The sequence below is a fragment of the Pangasianodon hypophthalmus genome, chromosome 8, assembly GCF_027358585.1.
Source record: "Pangasianodon hypophthalmus isolate fPanHyp1 chromosome 8, fPanHyp1.pri, whole genome shotgun sequence".
In the NCBI taxonomy this organism is placed as follows: Eukaryota; Metazoa; Chordata; class Actinopteri; order Siluriformes; family Pangasiidae; genus Pangasianodon; species Pangasianodon hypophthalmus.
The window spans coordinates 21,171,997-21,194,148 of NC_069717.1; the positions used below are offsets into that span (position 1 = coordinate 21,171,997).

The 22,152-nt window shown below is 37.3% G+C and overlaps 1 protein-coding gene across 1 annotated transcript in view; it reads left to right on the forward strand.

Annotated features, from left to right (window-relative positions):
• The first annotated feature begins 17,847 nt into the window (after window positions 1-17,847).
• prickle2a (prickle homolog 2a) overlaps window positions 17,848-22,152 on the forward strand; it is a 38,418-nt gene continuing 34,113 nt past the window's right edge. Inside the window, exon 1 of the mRNA XM_026925133.3 lies at window positions 17,848-18,369. The gene's annotated coding sequence lies outside the window, so the exon portion shown is untranslated. The remainder of the gene's footprint in view (window positions 18,370-22,152) is intronic.

The window sequence follows — 22,152 nt, forward strand, 5'->3', positions numbered from 1 at the left end:
TATTGCAGGAAGCGTTTAAGTTTCCTTTTGTTTAGACAGAAAGCAGCTACTGTAATACATCTGAGCAGGATTTTATTCCACAGAAAGTGGGACAGGTAAAATGGCTTTCTCTCTAGACATCAGTATGGCTGAAATAACATGCTAACGTTTATTGTTGTGATTAAGACCCCATCAATTAAATTGTTGACTATTTGACCTTAATATTGTAAAATGTAAAACATTTTAAGACTAAAAAAACTGCAAGAAAACAGACAATGCTTCATAAAAGGTGTTTAACAAAGTTTTAATAAACATTGAAAAATGTTTCACTGACTATATATAATTAAACATATTTCACATTTAAAATATTTAAACTATTTCAACTATGCAACAACTCAGTTTTTATAACAATGTAAAATTTAACATTTCGTCTCACTTAATGTGGTTTATACACTTCAATCCAGTATACCATAGCGTAGAGCTTTATAGCTACATACAGCTCAATACAAGTAACGTTACACAGGATTTTACCTGAAGATTGCTTATTTATTTATATGGCTTAATGTCCTGTTTTAGGCTACACATCCAATTCTGCAAGAGGAATGTCATGTTAAGGATGCGCTCTCATGCAGAAAAAAGAAAAGAGAAAAATAATGGATGTCCACACACTGAACTTAAGGTCTAGAAAGTGTATTAAAAAAGGCTCAGTTTTTTTTAAATAAACTTTCTGGAGTTTACATTCAGTGTGTGGACATCTTTTTTTTATAGTTTAGTCCCTTGTCTTCAATCTTATTTTAAAATATGAGTAATTTTATTTTACAATAATTTGCATCATGATATACAGTAGTTATTGTTATTTTTTATTGTTAAAAATAAGAACAAAGAATCAAAAAATTACAAACAACAGCACAAATGTAATAATATACCAAGATACTAATAATATTACAAGTTTTAATTTTTATTTTTTTTTACAGGCACAGTAATAAGGTGCAGTGTTTTCCGTAGTATTTTGTGAGACTAGGGGGGTGGACCTCTGTCCCTCGCGGGGGGGTCCAAAGGCATGGCTCCCCTGGAAGAAAATTTTGTACATTTTAAAGTTCATTTAATCAATCTGATGCACCCAAATTTAGAACTCCAACCCATGTTCACTGTGCAAATTGAACAGTTGGTGAAAAAAGTTGGTGACCTGTACCTGAATTTTTAAGGTTACTCAACCCTTTTTTTTTAGTTGTGATATAGTGACTCAGTCTACATTACATTCACAATGGTCTTTTAGAAATAATAATTTTATAATATAATAATAACTATATTGTATAACAAATGCACTGTAAAATAAATGAAAATGAATATTTCATTTACATTACAGTAGGGAAATTGCAATACTTTTGTTTTAACTTCTACACTTGCAAGAGATGAGCCCTTGAGCTTTTATTTTGATGGAAAAAAAATTCCCCTGGAACACAATTTAAGGTGGCAAATATCACCACTTAATGAAAAATTTAATTTCTGTCAGTGCTGTGAACTGACTACCATGGAAGCTTGTTTCCGCTAAGGAATAAAAAATATAAAAGATAAATGCGACTTTTTATCTCACAATTTTGACTTTTTTCTCAGAATTGTGATATAAACTAGAAATTGCGAGTTAGAAAGTCCAATTTGGAGGAAAATAAGTCTTTCTTCAGAATTTTTCAGAATTGCGAGTTTATATCACGCCATTCTGAGAAACAAATTAAGAAACGCGAGAAGTAAACTCCCAATTGTGAGAAAAAAAGTCAGAATTGTGAGATAAAAAGTTGCAATTACCTTTTTTTTTATTTTTTATTCCATGGCAGAAACAAAGCTTCCATAGACTACTGCACAGAATATAAAGAAAATGAAAATCTTTGGGATTCAGCTGGACACGACAGGCCTAAAGAAGCCAAGATACCAACACAAAAAACCCCAAACTAAATGTTCTCTAATTATTAAACACACACCAGGTTGGAACTAAACACTGCAGGAATCTTCAGGAGTCAATGTGAGAACATTCTGTTGATCTGCTACTTAATGACCAATTTGCATGCAGATTTAGTAAATTACTAAGGGGGGTTAGTGCTGTTCTTTTTAGGGACCAAATATCAAAGGTTCATTTACAAATGTACAGTGTGAAACATACCTTGAATTTCTAGGATTATTTACCCAGGGTAACAAATGAACAAATGTGAAACATGGATAAAGATAACCTAGGATTTTGTTAACCCAGGGTTTAAGCCTTGGTTATACTCCAGTTCGGAAGTGTACACAGACAGCTCCGGACAGCACGGACGTGGTACTTGTATTTATACTAGTGAAAGTGTATGCTGGGGTCCGATCGGCAGATGTGTTCCACACATGCGCAGTAGATCGGCTTGAACAGTAAACAAACTTGGATTACTGCACATCATTATTATTTCACATCTGGCTGTCTTTATATATTTTTAATGATGGATTGTAGAGGTGCGGGTAGCGGCGGGTAGTGACTTCTTCACACAGCCTCTCTTCAAATTCGACGTCCATGTCGTTTTTTTCAGCCCATGTGCAGTTGGTGCTTTTGTAGCCTAGTGGTCACAAAAAATGGGATGTACGCGGATGTCCGCAAAGAGCCTCCGCGTACACCCTCCGATGGTGATTTTTACGTCATGCGGACCCTAGCAGACCCTCACGCACATGGAAAGTATAACACTAGCTTTAGACTTTAGGGACCAAATATTGACCAAAGCTTAAATGAAAGTGCTAGAACCCAGAGACCCCAATTTGCTTGAATGTGAAGTCCAGACGCAACTAACTTTGATAGGATTTCTTTACACATTTGCTTATTTTCTTTTTAGCATTCATTTGGTATCTCACTATGGGAACACCTCAGGCAGACATCATGGCAATCATGGCAGACCAATCGCTGCAGCGATCAGTGAGTCTCATCTTCCTCTATATCAGGGGTGTCCAATCCTGCTCCTGGTGCCCACTGTCCTGCAGAGTTCAGCTTCAACCCCAATTAGACACACCTGAACCAGCTAATCCAGGTCTGACTAGGCATACTAGAAACTTCCAGACAGGTGTGTTAAGGCAAGTTGGAGTTAAAATCTGCAGGACAATGGCCCTTCAGGACAGAGTTTGGACACCCCTGCTCTATATAAACCACAGCTACCTGCCGTTTCATCATTCTTGCACTCTTCCCCATGGAAGATTTTTGGAAGCTGTCCCCAGCAGGTTTTGGGAATTATTGCTTAACAGTTTATAGACGAAGCTACAAGGTAACGTGCCAAAAGCAATATATTCCTTACTTTTGTTGAGTGACTTTGTCACCTAGAGTGAGATAACTAACGAGTTAAGGCGAGTTTTCTGCTCCAACATATTTTCCAACTTTTTGGGGCACTCATCACGCACCAAAAAGAAGGAAAAAGGAGAGCTCTCTACTCTCAGCACAGCTCAGTACTAGTTGTCACGTTGTGGTGGGATTACTGTACGAAGAGGGTGCAGGCTCCATCATGGCCACTGCAAAAGAGCTGGAGAGCCCCGGAGGAAGAGGTCGTCCTCCACATCCTTGTGCTCATGGAATGTCGATTTCTGCAAAGGATTCACACGGTTTCAGCATCTCCTGTTTGGGCGCTAAACGCATTCAGGCAGCACTATCCAACCCCGAGGGCTGCACCCACTGCACAATGTTCTAGGCTAAAATCCGAAAAGGTTACACTGTTTATGTCCAGTTTGTAGGCTGTGTGCGTATGTACAGAGAACCCACACACTTCATAAGAGCAACCAGCTGTTTGTCTCATGGGCTGACTCTTACAAGGGAAAACCCATCAACGCCTTTCCCACTGGGTGGTGGAGGCTATCATGTTATGTTACAATAATGCAAATATAGAGCCCCCAGGAGGACTATGAAGTATGGCTACATCCTGGGCTACTAGAGGTATGTCTACATCCTGGGCTCTATTTAGAGGCATATCTATCCAAGAAATTTGCGTGGCAGCCAGCTGGTCTTCTCTGCAAACATTTGTTTGATTCTATAGATTGGATGTGACTGAACCCTTTCTGGCTCACTCAGTCCTGTGGCCGGGTGCATAAACTGATTAGACTAGTCTTAAAAGTTAGTCATCTCAGTAACCTAAAGATTTCAACTGTTATATTTTTAAGGTTTGAAATGAGCTTGACTATCATCATTGACAACACTCATTTTTTTCTTTAAGAACATCCAGTGAGATTTAAAAAAGAAAAAAATAATTTTTTAAAAGTGGTCATGAATTGATTGAACAGACACATACACACAGAATTATGTCAAAATGTCCATCTCTGTAAGTATCCTTGTAAACACAGTTGCTTATGGCTTAGGTAACGCTAACAAAGAAAATGGATGTGTATCATTATAATGTATCTGCACATTCAGTCTTAAAGTGACAGCAGGCTTGCTGCTTTCTGTGTCATGAGTGTTAACAAACAACAAAATACAAAGAGAAAATCACTTTTGCGTCTTTAACACAGATTAATTATATTCAGTTTATACAGTAAAGACTATGCAGTGTTACTTTACATTTGATTATACTGTGGTGTCTAGTGTCATTTTCTATGCAGTGGTCTGTTGGGGAAGTAGCATGAAGGTGGCAGACACACTGGACAAACTAATCAGGAGGGCTGGCTCTGTACTTGGCATGGAGCAGGACCCTGTTCACGCTGTGGCTGAGAGAAGGATGTTGTCAAAACTCCACTCAATCCTGGACAACCCTTCTCACCCACTACACAGTGTGCTGGTCGACCAGAGGAGCACTTTCAGCCAGAGACTGATCACTGCCAAGTGTTCCACTGAGCGCTTCAGAAGATCCTTTATCCCTGTGGCCATCAAGCTGTACAACTCCTCTCTATAAGTGCTGGGACTTTCATGTGCAATACAAATTTATTATTACTGCCTATTTATTAATACTAAGATTAGTGTGCAATACATACTATATAACTAACTGTACTTAATTACCGTTACCACACTGGACTTATCATACTCAACATTTGTCATTCCACTGCACTTCAGTTAACTTCACATCTAATCTAAACTATCATCTTCACTGGTATAGTTCTACATCATTATGGGTATGTTTCCTTATTCATTTATTTATTTTATTGATTTACTTTTTTCATTTTTGTATATATATATATATATATATATATATATAAGCAATTTCCCCCTGGGATTAATAAAGTTCTTTGAATCTTGAATCTTGAATTATTCATTTTCTGTACCTGAATACTTGCCTGAAAAATATAAAGCATTGTTTATTTCATTTAAATCACCCCAATCATTTTAGAATTATTAATTCTTTCCAAATAGAGCTATTTAAGTAATCTGTTTTTTTTATTTCATATCACAATATATATTGCAGAAAAACAAAATATTGCAATGTCAGTTTTTTTGTCATTAAGTATGTATAAAAAAGTTCAAGATTGAGCACTCTTTGGCCAGAAATATGTCCATTATGTCAAATATGCACTACTGTATCGCTGACGTATCATCAGAAGGAGCCAATGAGTAGAAATAGAAAGTTCATCATCAACGACTCTTGGGTCAGAAATACGTTCAGAAAGTCAAATTTTGACTTCTGTATGGCTGACGTATCATCTGACGGATTCAATTAGTATGTAAAGAAAAGTTAAAGATTGAGTATTCTTGGCCAGAAATATGTCCATTAGGTCAAATATGGACTTCTGTATGGCTGATGTAACATCAGATGGAGTCAATGAGTATGTTATAGAAAGATAATGATCGAGCACTAATTTTTCAAAAATATGATCATTAGGTCTAATTTGGACTTTTGTATGGCTGAAGTAACATCAAAAAGAGGCAATGATTATGTATAAAAAGTTCATGATCGAGGACTCTTGGGCCAGAAAAAAACTTTAAGTTTGTCAAATATGGACTACTTAATGGCTAATGTAACATCAGATGGAGTCAATGAGTATGTTATAGAAAGTTTATGATTCAGGACTAATTTCTCAGAAATATGTTCATTGGGTCTACGTTGGACTTCTGTATGGCTGAAGTAGCATCAGAAGTAGTCATTAAGTATTTCAAGATCGAGTACACTTTGGCCAGAAATATGTCCATTAGGTCAAATATGCACTACTGTATTCCTCAAATTCCTTCATGGCAGTTCACTGTGAAATTGTAAATGAGGTCTTAAGATAAAAATCATTCATTTTTTTTCTACTTTTATTTGACTTCATGACTGAAAGTTACTCAAATGACTTTGACCCCAAAAACCCATAAAGATGCCCAGAAATCACCTCATGAAAGTCTATTTTCTGTTTCTTTTGCATTCATCATTTTCCATCTATTCATTCTTCACATACTTTTATCCAAAGGAGATTGGTTAAAAAAAAAAAAAACCTCTCTCAATTCTCTCAAAACTATATATGCGACAAAATATGCTATATATGTGACAATATATGCAGGACAGGAACAAATGCTTGACAGGAACTCCTAGGAGCAAATTGGTATTCTTAAATAACATTATTTTTCATTTGCTCTCTATTCCCAGACATCTTTAACCATGTTCTGTTTCCCTGGGGTATAAAATTGAGGTTGCATACATATAAAATTTGTCTTCTATTACCATATAAAAGACAAAGAACAAATGGTTATTGACCTGCACAAATCAGGTAATAGATTAAAAAAATTATAAGCACTTAAAATGTTAGGCAATAACAAAGAAGTTTCACATGGCTGAACCAGGAAACATTTGCCAGGAATTGGGCACTTTAGAACAATTCTTGTGAAGACTGAGGGCATCATGAATTCTGCTAAGTACCAGGACATTTTAGCCTAAAGCCTGGTTGCCTCTGCCAGGAGGTACAGACTTTATGTATCGTACCCTTTATGTTTTGTAAGTGTGTATGTGAAATGAGCAAGAATTACAACGATCCTGTTGCGCATGCCTATTAAAGAATACGCATAGATACGCATGTTGTTGGTCATGGCCGATTAAATGTGTACGTTTGTAGCTCTTGTGGACATTCAGTAAAGAAATTTTAGTGTAAGATTTAAAAACAATTCATTCTTCGTATTAGCCTGTAATCTTAGTTTTGAAGATTTTGAAGTCTTTGAATTTGAGGGGTTAATGGCTCACTCTCTCAATACCCCAACTAATTGATGCACTTTATTTACATTCTTTACATTACATTTTTTCTTGGCACTGATCCCATGAGCACAAGAATATGAACACAAAACTGATGCACCAAGTGTTTCTTCTTCTACAAAGGCCTGTTTTGAATCAGAAAGATTATGTTCCTGGACTGAATACAAGTGTGACATTCCTTTAATAATCCCCACCATCCTTCACTCCATCCGGACTGTCTTGGCTTACCTCATATAGCTTTTGATAAGATTTCTGTAGAAGCCAGTTAGATACACAGAACAGTATTAATATCAAAGCTCTCCAAGAGTTCAGATTAATCATAGCTACAGAGCTACAGATCAGACATAAGAAGATGCTCAGATGCCATGTGTGATTGGGGGACCGGCACTCCAGCACCTAGTAGAAAGAGATTATATCAGCTCTATCTTGCTAACAAGTGACAGTAGGAATTTCCGCTGATGCCAGCTGTCAAAGGGTTATGAATTTGAATGCACCTGCAGCAAGTAGACTGAATTAAAGATGTTTGTGTGAGCTGGGAAGCATGGTGGTGCGACAGGTCATGTTGCCACTTCCTAGTTACGGACTCCCTGGTTTGGTCCTGAGCTCAGGTTACTGTCCGTGTGGAACTCCTGTTTCCTCCCACCTTCCAAAAACATGCTGGTAGGTGGGTTGGCAAGACTAAATTGCCCCTAGGTGTGTGTATGGTACCCTGTGATGGACTGATATCTCATCCAGGGTGTATTCCCTCCGTGTGCACAGTGATCACAAGATAGGCTCTGGATCTACTATGACCCTAACCAGCATAAAGTACTGAAGATGAATGAATGAATGAATGTGTGAGCATGTATATTAGAAGAAGTGTGTGTAAAGTGACAAAGAAGAAAAGAAGAGCCAAATGAATGGAACCATATTAATCTTTTTTGGATTTTTCATCTTCTTTGAAATAGAAGCCTATTGTAAATATACAGCCATTATTGTACACTTAAGCACTTAAGCAGTGTGTCAGAGAAGAATAAAAGAAACCATGGAAATACACTATTCCAGTCCTGTACTCACGATGTGCTTTGTTTTTGAGGCATTTACTGTTCCTTACAGCAACAGCCTTGAGACACTCTTTGTGACTAGTGTGTGCGCTCGCATGTGTGTATACCCACGCTTGTGTGCTTTGCAGCTGAGTTCCCAGCAGTACTTGTTGATAACAGGCAATATGTAGGATGACACTTTCTCTCATCTCATCCTGTTGTAGACAGGAGCCTAGCCGAAAACACGACTCTAAAAATTCTGAGGCAGATTAAAATCAGGATTGAATCACAGGATTGATAATGCTAGAATCATTAAGGGTATGAAATAAAGTGTGATAACCTGGGATCCTGAATGATTAAGATGATGATTAAGAAATGATTAAGAATTTTCACTCTGTAGCTGACTAATAGCCTGGTAGTTAATGGCTTAAACAGTGGTTAGCAAGATAGAAATCTAAACAAATTAGCACATTTAACTAAGCTTTATTAAGCCCACTGTGACACTAACAAAAATAGGATCTCTATATCTTGCATATAGGCTTTCTAGGTTTGTATATTTATTTGTGTAACATTTGAAAACATTTGCACAATGTAAACCTTTTACATTTTAAAATATATTAATTTGTTATTACATTTGTAAAGCAACTTGCTACCACTTTATCATACTGTATGTTTACAATGCATTATGGTCCCGATACACTTGCTATGCTAGGAAAGACCACACATAGAAAATTACTTTTTATTTTATTATTTAATAACGAAACCATGTCAATGTGTAAGCATCACGACTCCTCAGTAGCTGTAAACTACACATCATAATAAGCAGAAGAACAAGCGCTGCTTCAGTCACACAGATGAGAGTCAAGCAGATATCTTGGAATTTAAATTTTCAATGGGAGTCTTGTTTATCATTTAAGAGCTTATAAGTCACTAATAGTACAAAATATGTTCCATATTCTAAAGTAGAATTTTAGTTACTGTATCACTTATTAGAAGCTAGTGATGGAGTGGGTAGCATTGCTATCTCGCAGCTTTATGGTGCTGGGTTCGATCCTGTGCTTGGGATACTGTCTGTGTGCAGTTTCACACATTCTCCCCATGTTCATGTGGGCTTCCTCTGGGTTCTCTGGTTTCTTCCCACTAACCAGCAACTTGCAAGTAGGCAGATTGGCTATGCTAGATTACCCCTAGATGTCCATTGACCTGCAATGGACTGGCATCCCAACTTTGCACCCAATGTTGCCTGAATAGGCTCTGGATCCACGGTGACTCTGCTTAGGATAAACATGCTTGATTGGTACTGCAGATAAATGAATGAGTGAATAATAATTAGAAGCTAAAAATCACTAAACAGATTTTCTTATTAGTTGTAGTTGCTTGCGCTTGAATTCCTGCTTCTCTATATAAACAAAGTATAAACAAAGCATATTGTCTCCTCTGATTATAACATCTTTCAATGTAAAGTTCAACCAATCATATCATTTGATGTTCAGGCCCCAGAAGTGAATTGCTTTCACTCTTGGTATATCAGGTTTCAGGTGGGCCAGAGATCTGTTTGCTGGACTGCACCCAGGGTTGCAAACAGCTTTTATACTTGACCAACCTGTATGAATTACTCCTGCATGAAGGTTACAGATTTAAGAAATTTAATATTGAGCTACATATCAATGATAGGAAGAAGTTACGGAAGGTAAACAAATAAAAACAAATCTGTAATATTCAATAAATCTTTATAGCTTTTTTAAGCAAGTAAGTAAGCAAGTTTTATTTATAAAGCACATGTAAAACAACAAATGTTGCCCAAAGTACAGGGAGCCAGCAAAGAGGGACTAAAACGAGAGTGATGTGATCCCTTTTCTTGGTAAATAAGTAAGTAGATAGTAAGCAGACATAAAAAGCAGCTTTACAGAAATCCAGATATAGATTTACAAATAACAATGTTTTTGATCAATGTATGATATTGCCTCATGATTCTTTTTGCATTTTGGCACAGATTTCCTGCAAGAAGGCCTGATACTAAGTTGGTGTTCCAGTTCATCCCAAAGGTGTTTAGTGGGGTTGAGGTCAGGGCTCTGTGCAGGTCACTCGAGTTCTTCCACTCCAACCTTGGTAAACAATATCTTCATGGATCTCACTTTTTGCACAGTTGTCATGCCGAGACAGGTTTGGGCCTCTTAGTTCCAGTTACAGGAAATCCTAATTCAACAGACTACAAAGATATTCTAGACAATTGTGTGTTTCCAACTTTGTGACAACAGTTTGGGGAAGAACAACATATGGGTGTTATGTTCAGGTGTCCATATACTTTTGGGCTTATAATGTATACTGGCCTATCGGTTGTAATGATCTGGGCTTTATGATATGGAATGCAAACTGACTTATTGAAAACTTGTTTAGTGCTTTTTAACTTTCAATTAGTGATAACTAAAACTTTACTTTAGAATATGGGACACATACTGCACTGTTTGTGACTTCAGAAGTCACATGGCCCTACCTAGAACTTACAGCTATATCATATTGCCAATTATACACTAATAAGTTACAAATTTAGAGATGAATTCATGCTCAATAATTTGCATAACAATGACATTTGCCCATCTATCCAAAATAATAATGCATTTATTAGTCATTTTCACATAACAGATCCCCAATTATGAAGCAATACAATTTTTTATGAACAAACTCTTATTTATATTGAATAAACCATTTACAGATGTCTAATTTGGGCTTTATTGAACAAATTACCTTAACAAACAAACAAAGACCTTAATTACAAAAAAAAAAAATGTGTTCCTTGATATTAAGGTGTTACCAGAATGTCCTTTCAAATAAACAGTTTTCCTTAGAAGCAGGAGCTGTCCCATGTAGGGCAGTAAAATTTAGGGAAATATTTTAGCAAATCAAAATATCAAATATCTCACTGCAATGTCATACTGTTCGTCCATTTAACACAAACTGTTAGTGGTGGTCACCACAGCCTGTGTGACATTCTCCTAGAAGCCTATAGACACACCTCTGATAGAACTCAGTTGATGCGTGGCTTCAGTGGGATCCTATGACAGATTCGAACACACTTTTATTTTAATGAGGAAAGATTACATTTTTATCAGACAGCAGGGTTTATGTCCCACCTGGACACGCAGCTTCATTGGCAGTCAATGAGTGCTTCAGAGGTGGTTTTTGCAGAAATAAATATGTCAGTGTTTATTGGATACTGCACTCTTCATAAAAGCATTTTTTGTTCTGTCCAGACGCCCGGCTTCTCCATATGATGATTGCTAGACCTCTCAAAGGGTTGTAAACAACTGCCGATCATTGAAACGGTAATGTACAGGACTGACAGCATTTAAAATTAAATATATCAACACCAGTCAGACTTACAAAATGCTTGGAGCTTCAAGAGTAAGTCAGTTGAATAACATAATCCATAGCTAGTTGTTATATTTTTGTAATTTTTAAATATTGTAAATTAATTGTGAGCATAAAGTTATCTTTGATTACAATGGATAAAAAAGTCCACACGCCCCTGTTAAAATGGCAGGTTTTTGTGAAGTAAAAGGATGACACAAAGATAAATCATGTCAGATTTTTTCCCACTTATAATGTGCAGCTGGAAAGTACACAAATAGAGTGAAATCCTTACAATAATAAAAAATAAAAACCTTACAATAACCTGGTTGCGTAAGTGTGCAAACCCTAAACTAATACTTTGTTGAAGCCCCTTTTGATTTTATTACACCACTCAGTCTTTTTGGGTAAGAGTCTATCAGCATGGCACACCTTGACTTGGCAATATTTTCTCACTCTTTCTTGCAAAAACATTCTAGATCCATCAAATTGTGAGGGGATCTCCTGTACACAGCCCACTTCAGGTCACCCCACAGATTTTTAGTTGGATTCAGGTCTGGGCTCTGACTAGATCGTTCAAAAACATTGATCTTCTTTTGGTTAAATCATTCCTTTGTTGATTTGGATGTATGCTTTGGGTCATTGTCATGCTGAAAGGTGAAATTCCTTTTCATCTTCAGCTTACTAGCAGACACCTGAAGGTTTTGCACTAAAATCAGCTGGTATTTGTAGCTATTCATGAGTCCCTCCATTTTGATAAAAGCCCCAGTTCTGGCGGAAGAAAAGCAGCCCTAAAGCATGGTGCTGCCACCACCATGCTTCACTGTGGGTATGGTGTTCTTTTGGTGACGTGCTTTTTTTTTGACACCAAACACACCTTTTGGAATTATAAAATTATTATACCTTTTGAAATTGGTCTCATCAGACCATAACACATTTTGCCATATGGTTTGGGGTGATTTAGTTGCTTGGATGTTTTTTGTGAGAAAGGGCTTCCATCTAGCCACCCTACCCCATAGCCCATACATGTGAAGAATACGAGAGATTGTTGTCACATACAGAGAGTATTCAGTACTTGCTATTCCTGCAGCTCCTTTAATATTGCCGTTGGTCTCTTGGGAGCCTCTCTGGTAAGTATTTGTCTTGTCCTTTTGTAAATTTTGGAAAGACGTCCTGTTCTTGGTAATGTCACTGTGGTGCTCCACTTGTTGATGATGGCCTTCATGGTATTCCATGGTATATCTAATGTTTTGGAAATTGTTTTGTACCCCTCCCCTGATTGATTCCTTTCAGCAGTGAGACCCTGTACAGGCTTTGTAAGCTCTTTGCAGACCATGGCTTCAGCAGTCAGCAACCAGGAAAAGTCAAGAAAATCCTACAGAAACTTAGCTGCTTTTTAGCATGACATGGCATTTTAGAAAAAGTCTTTGGTTCTCTTACTTATGAATGCATAGACAGCTCTGTTTCCCCTATTTTAAAAACCACCAGCTGCCACTGGAAGACAAATATATATATATAAAAAAAAAACGAATTTGTGATATACATGAAAATCTTGATGGAAAGTTTTGTAGCTACTGTCAGAAAAGTTTACAATTTTTTTTTATTGCAGTTTCATTTTATTGCTTGCATTATACACATAAAATTGATTAAAAACGGGACTAATGTTAAGCTTAGTATATTATAATACAGGCCAAATCACTTTCACACCAAAGACTATACCTTTCATAATAAAGATTATAAAAGACTATATGTTCTCAACCTCTGTGTGGGGTCACATGAGATATGGATGGGATCACAGGAGATTTTTACCAACTATTAATTATAATGTAGCTCTATGCACATAAACCTGATTTGTAGAAATTTTTTAAAATAATAAATGAAGGTTTCAGATTTTACACCAGACTGCAGCGGTACGTCCAACAAGTTGTTATATTAATGAAAGTGACATTTAAACCAGATATTAGGAGCACAAATAGTGAATATTTGCACAGCACAGTTGTGATTTTAAGCTAGAAACACTACAAAACACAATAATCTGCCACAGAGTATAGAAGTGACCATTTTACTGGATTAACAATCTTTGTGATCACATACAATGATAATGTATTAATAATATATTATAATTAAAATAATATCAATTTTGTACATTATATTTACAAAACCAGAGCAAGAAAGCACAGAAATTAATGAAGTGAATGAATGAATGATATGATTTTAATAAGTTGCAGTGCGATGCACAAGTCCAGTCCTCTCATTAGACTCAGTGAGAGCAGAGTGCCTGAAGTTCTGGGTTCCTATACACAATGATTCATAAAGGCATTGTTAAATGTGTGCTGTCTTTCCCTCTTTGACGTGACAACAGCAATTACTTTAATTTGACATTGATTGATACATTTTAGAAGAAAGAAAAGAAAATTACCTAGCATTCTGTGGATTGTATACTTATTTACAGTAGTGCATTATTTTTTTTTTCTTAAGTAGTAGGTCTACTAAGTCCCACTAGGAATTATTGGGGCAGAAATTTAACTAGGAATGTTGGGCCCTGACCAAAAAAAATAACAATAATAATAAGGTTGAGAATTTCTGTTTCCTACAAATGTTGTCAATGTAGGAAGCTGGATGACCAGTATGATTACAATAAATAAAATCCTTTGACACTGCAGTTCAAATTTAGGGCCACTGCCAAATATTTGTCAATACATGGGAGTGAAAATGAATAAAACTGTAATGAATGATAAGTACTATAAAATTATGTGTATAACTAGAAAATATATTACAGTTAATATTACACTTATTATACTTTTTTCATGGCAGATGTATGCATGTTCCTCCCGAGTTCACCGCCTCTACCTAGCATATTGCTAGCCAAAGTTGGCTTTCTAGACAATTATCTGGATGAACTAGGAACCAGAATAACAAGTCACTGTTGAAATCAGAGAATGTTTTGCTTTTATATTCATCTAAACATGGTTATCAGATAACACTCTAGATACAGTGGCCCAACTGCAAACACAATCCATATATAGTCCCAGGTCAACAAAGTAGCATTAACATGAACAAAATGAAGGAGAATACTGTGAATCACTGAAAGAGGGTTGAGTAGCACACACCACTATTCATAGGCAAGACTCAGGGCCACAGGTATCTGCAGTGGGTGGTTAAGACCACCAATGGATGACATATCACACCAGGGTCAGCCTTTGTATTTTTAGAAACTCAAGGAAATCATTTAGATCAGGATGTACCTGTAGAGAGTGTCACAGAAGATGTCAGTAATGAACACTGATGCAGCATTGGCTAGGCCATAAGGCATTACCGGATATTTGTAGCAACCCTTCATTGTAAAGAAGGCAATTTTCCACCTCAGATGCAGATCAGGCTGTACAAAAACTCCAAGTCCAGTTTGATATAGCACAATTGCCAGAGGCAGGTGATACACTGACATAGTGGGTGAAACCCTGCCTCAGGTCCTCACTGACATTTGCCTCCAAAACTGCTGTTTATTTAACAGAAAGGTTTGCAACAAAATCCTGCTTGTCTGAGCTATTTAACCAGTCCTTGATTGCGGGTGATAATGAACCACAGGTGTCAGGAATAGGGTGAGGTAGAGTATTGGGTATGCACTGCAGGGGACAGATATATGACATTTATCATGCTAAATTAAAGAAAACCAATGCTGCAATCACAGAAAAAAAAGAAACCAAAGAAATGCAGCACCAGTCTAAGAAATATTATTTATATTTTATTAAATATCTTCCTTTCTTAAGAACTGTCTCTTACATTTGTCTTGTGACTACAGAACAGAGGTGGGTCATGGTTAGGTATAGGCCTGTTGTTGCCAATATGAATGCAGATTATTTGAAGTAATGATGCAGTGAGGTATTTAGGGGCTGCCAAAATGGAAGCAGCCCTGCAGAGGAGTTTCTACTGGCCAAGACTGTGAGATGATGTGTGCCAGTGGGTGGACCTGAAAACAGACCACCCTATTCACCCTATTGCCACTTCCGACCCCCTTCCTCACAATGAATCTATTTATTTTAAAATTATTTTAGCACAGTTTTTTTTCCAGTTGAGGTGTGGACAAATTATTGTTGATACTTATTGTTGGGTTGTGATCAGGCTTCTGGGTGTGATGTTATGTTCAGGCATCTGGGGAGACGCTGCTGACTATTGGCAGTAAGGAAATCCTGGCAGAGAGTCGCTATCCGCAGAGTGTATGTTGGAGTACTACAATTTATTGGACTACTGTATCAACTGAGACTACAAGGTACTGTGTGTAAGAAATGCTCTCTTTTTTGATTGATTGTTTTTCTTTTTATTTCTGTCTTTTGGAGCTTTTTGGAAGATACATTTTTAAAGATAAGATAAGATAAGATAAGATAATCCTTTATTCGTTATTTGCAATAAACCAGGTTATACTAATTTGTCAGCTGGATGCTCGACACCCCCATCTGTGACACCCCCATCTAAAAAGAAGCCAATATCAAGAAATGCCAGAAGATGCTGACCAAGTTTCAAGTGTCTTTGCTTTAGGAAGGTCAATCTGTGGATACTGGCATGAAAGCTATTCAGAAAGGATCATTTTGTGTTAATGAAAGTTGATGGGTCATTGCTGAAAGCCATATTTTACACAATTGAGTGTCACTACAAGAATTGGCTGCTTTGGTGGGCAAATAAGCATTTTAGTAACTAAAATGTGTTCTTTGAGCAACAATGCCCCTAGGCTCCATCATCACAAAGATATGCTGAAGATAATATAAATTCACTTTTTAGTTATATTTGTAAATATAGGCTATATCTCCTATTATAGAAAATAATGTATTTTAAACGAGAGGACAATTGAAATATAAAGATCATTATATAGTGAATATTTACAGAAAAGAATTTGTGTGAAATACATATCTATTATTCATTAGCTACATTAGCCTTATTGTTCTAGTAGAAAACTAAATAAGCAAACACCACAAAGTGTACACCAACTGTGTAGTTGCTGATAAATTACAACTGGTGTAAATGGAAAACTGTAAATTTGTATTTCATGCATAATTTCATCTAGGTCTTAGCAACATTTTTCTTTCATTAGAAAATAGAATAGACTAATCAAAAGTACCAAAGCCTAAATGTATAGAGACATGATTTTAAACATGGTAAGTTGCTCTGAGAGGTAGGAGTTTACTTAGGGTTACTTAGATCTAGCACAGAAACATTCTCTGTCCTTCATCCCATCTGATAAGAAACAATTGGTATGACCTTTAACAGTTTAATAAAAGTATTCTACATGCACATCTCAACTTAATATAATGTCCATAAACTGTCTAGACAAAGATTATTTCTTTACCTTTCGGGCCCAGAATTTTGTTTCCACAGGAGAAAGGCTAGATGCTCTCCATTAAGCCAGGGTTTATAATAATTCATTCTCTTTGTATGTTCCATCTATATATTGTATGTATCTCTGTCAATGAGGTCTTTGGTTCTTAGTACATGTACCTGGCTTTTGAAAGGTTGTGAGGTTATTAAACGAATAGCATAATCTCAAAGGTGAACAGCATGCCATTTCCTCATGGAGAACATCTCAGGTGGTGATTTGGTCTTAGCAATGTTTTATGTATAGTCTTTCCTCTCGTTCTCTTTCTAATCTTTAGATTCTCTTGTTTGTTGTGATTTCTCTCTTTTGCTCTCTTCCTTTTCCCCCTTGGCGTGAAAATGATTATGATTTATTGAGCTTGGTACAGTGTAAATAGTGGCCTGCTGGAGCTGTGCATGCAGTAAGAGTTATTGAATTACTGTCCAGCTCTTACAGGCTACATCCTTGGTGGACATTCATCTGATGATCAGATCTTCTATAAATCCAGAATTATATTACAGACACATTCAGTCCCCCTTAGATTGGTGAATTAACAGCCACCATTCCTACCTTTCTTAGCTTGGTTATTCAACTTGTTTTTCTGTCATTATGTTCTATACAGGCTTCCTTAGATTCTGTTAGTCATACTGAATATTAGGTTTCATTTATTTGTTGCTGACATTAACATCTATTTATTTCAAGCTGAAATTCAGTATGTGTTTTCCATTTTGGGAAAATGGAAATTATAGTGTTAATACGTCTGTGTTGCCATGCATGGTTGTGTTTGACAGGAAAGATAATGCTGTTACACACAGGGGGCATGTTGACATTAGAACACTCATTTAAATTACCTCAAGCTATCAAATTCACAAAGGCCACTTGTCATTTAGCTCGAAATGTGCAGAATGGCGTAAGAACTACTGTAAGGGATTTCTCCCTTTCTCTCTCTCTCTTTCTCTGTGTATATGTGAGTGAGTGTGTCTGCAGTCCCTTCATTCTCTTCTTCTCCTTCACCCTGTATCCATCTCCTTTATGTTCTTTTTCTGTACTTGATTGTACCCCATCAACTGCCACTCTCTCTCTCTCTCTCTGTCTCTATCTCTCTCTCATTCTGAGCCCCCTTGTGACTCTAATTAAAGTCAGTCATCTCAATTGTGATTGGCTGAGAGCAGATGACTCACACCTACAGGGGTTTTAGAGGTGGGGGGGTTGCTCTATCTCTCTTAGAGGAGAGAATGCATGCTTGCTTCACATGCAACGTTCGTACAAAAACACACAGACACACACACACACACACTCGTTCTCTCCACAGTCAGACGCAAGCTGAGCTGAGCGAAGCATAACAGAAGAAAAAGCCAGAACTAAAGAAAATCCTCTGCATCTCCCAGGAGGTTGAGAGAAGAGGAAGAGTTCAGCCATCTCTCTTTTTCCATCTCCCTCTCTCCAACTCCTCCCTGAATCCTGCCTGAGCCTGACAGTCAGAAAGACAGAGAAAGAGTGGTGGGAAACAGAAAGAGAAAAAGAAAGAGAAAAAGAAGAGGTGAGTCTCTCTTCATGCCTTTCAGCTAATGAAACTGCTATTCATAGAATATATGCATTGATATATTCTCTGAGCTCTCTAGATAGCTATATAATCTATATTAATGGATTGAGAGCTCAGTGTGATGCTGCTGCTGCTTCTATTTTGCTCTAATGTTTTAACTTATCATTGTTAAGATGGGAGTGTCTAGAAATCTCCAGAAAGTTTTCTGGAGAGCAGTTGTGGCGCAGTTACAGTTCAGCCACTATGTGATGTGGTGTATGTGTGTGTGGCACATCTGTATATTTGGGGGGTGGGGGGGATTGTACATGTATATGAAAGTATGCCCATGTGTTTGGGGGAGTGGCAAGCAGGACAGAGAACAGTGTGTAGGAATGTATTGGTGAAGGAGTGTTTGTAAGAGGTCTGTGTCTGTTGGTGGTTACATGTATACACATTTTGATAGGGCTACTCAGGGAGGTGCGAGATTGTGTACTTTTTGGTCTGTGTATGTATTGTGAGAGTGTGTTCATCTCAGTATGCTTGTGTGAGTGTGAAGCTTGTTTAAAGCCTTCCCTGCTCTGTCACAGTGTGGGTGGAAACTGAGATCTCTCTGCCTGTGATTTTGTGTGTGCGTGTGCATGTGTGTGAGAGAAAGCAAGGAGTGTGTGAAAGAAAGAGGGAGTGATGGAGTGAGAAAAAAAACGGCAGTTGCAGAGGAGTGAGAGATCTCTGACAGAACAGTTGAGAGGGATGACTGTCAAACCAGCTTTCTCTTCTCCCCTTCACTTTGTTCCTTGTCTCTGCATTTTCCTCTCTTTCAACCCGAGGGACATTTATCATCCCTAATGTGTTTACCTAACATTCCAAAAGTCAAAATACAGAACTATTGGCATAAATAGATTCCATGCCCTGTAGAAATACGTGTTTCTGTATGTACTTGTATATATACATATACATATACCTTGAATACGTATGTATCAAATATATATCGTTTCTGAGATTGAAATATACATTATGGTATTTCTTTAAAGTTACACAATCCCCAATAATAAGCATTAATAGTAAGAATTTTACAGTATATGTTATATATATATAAAGTCTCGCCGTTAAATATTTTCTAATTGTATAACTTACATGAGACAAGGCCAGATAACTAAGCAATTAAAAATGCATTAATATTTATATAGTAATATTAAGACTATCCCGCTGCTTTCTGAGGCCACTTACAGTTAAAGGCAAGTCTGCTTTATCTCTGATGAGAACAAACACACACACACACACACACACAGTTATTATGAAACAGTAAAGCCATTTGATGTTCAAGTTCCAGGTTTCAGTTTGGACGTAATTCAGTACTGCTCCTCTGCATAATGGCAGTACATGAAAATAAATGAAATGCATTTTGATGACAAACACAATCCATTATACACATATTTGTTTGTGCGTGAGCGTGTGGTTGCATAAGGACACATCAGCAACTAAGGCAGATTTCTGTTATCTGGTGGCCAGAACCACATTGCCAGAATAAACTGGTGCCATTTCTCTCATTATTTTGCCTTTTTCCCATGCCAAATTATTAAGTGGCACATGGGCTATTTACAATCCCACTGCAGGTTCTCTTCTGCCATTCTTTCTCCTCATTTTGACCTGATCTCTCCCTGCTGACAAACGGAGCCCTCAAAGCCTATCTGAGCTTGTACAGCTTCTGCTTAGGTAGGGGGTGGGGGGTTATGGCGTTATTGCGACAAAAAATCAGACGCATTGTTCTATTTCTCTCCCTCTCGCCCCCTCGTTCTGCCTTTTGAAATTTTGATGTTGGATGGTAACCCACTGTGAAATTGCGTCATGCTTGGGTGGGTTGTGCGGAGCCAGAAGTGGCAGCTATATCTGGCCATCACTAGATTCTGATTTCTAGGCTATGTATATGTTTATAAGAAAATATGTAGTGCATGGTATGGATGCTTTACATTTATTACAAAAAATCCACTTTAGCCATGACTGAATTTCTGTGTGGCATTAAAGCGGATATAATAATTTAAATGAGTGTAGAAAATAGCATTGATTATTTGAAAGACATCAACATCATTTCATATTGTGGTTATTTATTGGCAAGTTTAGCATATCAACTCTGGGGTAATAAAGCAAGACCTTAGTAATTATGGAACACAACGCTACACAGTTTTCCTGTTTAGTATGTGGTTTATTGATTAATAAGGTAGTTTGTTCTAAGCATTTATGTATCGTGTCGTCTCAGGTATTCATTTGCTCTGTTTAAACATTGTGCTGAAATATTTACATGTACACAGCAGCACCATACCCTGACACCACAGATACAAGATAATAGTGCATTACTTGCACAACATCTTGCTTAAGTTTGTCTCAACAGCCAGCACTTTTTCCACTACTGCCAGTCTGCTGACGAAAGAAAAAGAAAGAAAAAAGCAGCAGTATTGTATTTGCTGCAAATAACATACATACACATGTGTGCAGCAGTGCTGAGCTGCAACATACTTTAGCTGGGTAAAACAAATCTAACTGAAGGAAGGAATACAGCAATGATGTCACTGATGTAACTTACATAACATATATGAAGGGGGAAGAGTTTGGCCTGCTGTCTACATGAGCCTTGGCTTAGCAGTAATATTTCTGTATTTTTTTTTAAAACCATTTTTCTTTGGTGCACCTGTTGTATCTGCCTAGCCTAAGATGTCAAAAATAAAATATCAGAAATGTTTTAGATATTATAGAAAAAAAAATACAAAGATTCAGGGCAAGCAAACTTCCAATGGAATCCCAGGTGCATTTCAAAATGGCAGGAAATTCCCTGAGGGGAAGACAGGAAGAAGATATCAGCCATAGTTGATGAGCCAAATTAGTAGAGGGTATAGGCACACAAACACAAAAACAAATGCTCAAAGGACAGGGAAAGCAAATGCAGAAATATTCACCAGATGAAGGCAGCTTTTTTTCTCCACCAGCTTGGATGGCTAACAGCTGCAAGGGCATTGGACAGAGAGATAAGGGGAAAGACAGAATAAGCACAGAGGGAGAAGTCTTGCCAAGACACCCCACTAGTGGTAAATTAGTGCATAATGAACGTTGTTCATCTCTCTTTTCTTCTCCCTCTTTCTTACATTCTCTGTTGTTAATGCCAGTGCACCCTAGCTCTTGGCAAAATAATATTGCATACAGAGGCTAACATACATACAAACATGTTATGAAATTTCAAACACCATTAGGTATTATATTTAGGAATTAGCCAGAGAACTGCCTTTTGATAACTACCATGTGTCACAACAGGGTATAGTCTGGCACCCAATCTGGTCATAGTGTCTGGGTGTCAATTCCACTGCCTGATTATGTAAAATGGCCTTATGGCATGTCTAAGGTCACAGAGAGCAACTCTATGAATAAACACCGGCTGTCCTAAGCTGTGCTGTGGTTTGGGTGTATACATTTTTTTTTTTTTAAACCAAAGTATTTGTTTGTGTTTGTGTATGTGCACTTGTGTCATCAGGTTGCCATTTGAGTTTGTTTTCTGTAGTTTGCGAGGACGTACTGTGCAGGTTTTTTTTTTTTTCTCTCACTGGATGACATTTACAGTGTAGTATTCATATAGGCCCTGCCTGACCTTTGGATCTCACAGATAAAGCCCTGTGTGATTGGTTTTGATACATAATACATGACACAGATCAGATGGCTCAGCCTCAGTACCAGAACACTTGCTTCAGGTCAGCAACTGCAGACGGAGCTTGGTGTGTGTTGAGTGTCCACTCTCCTGTCTCTCAGAGTTCCACATCC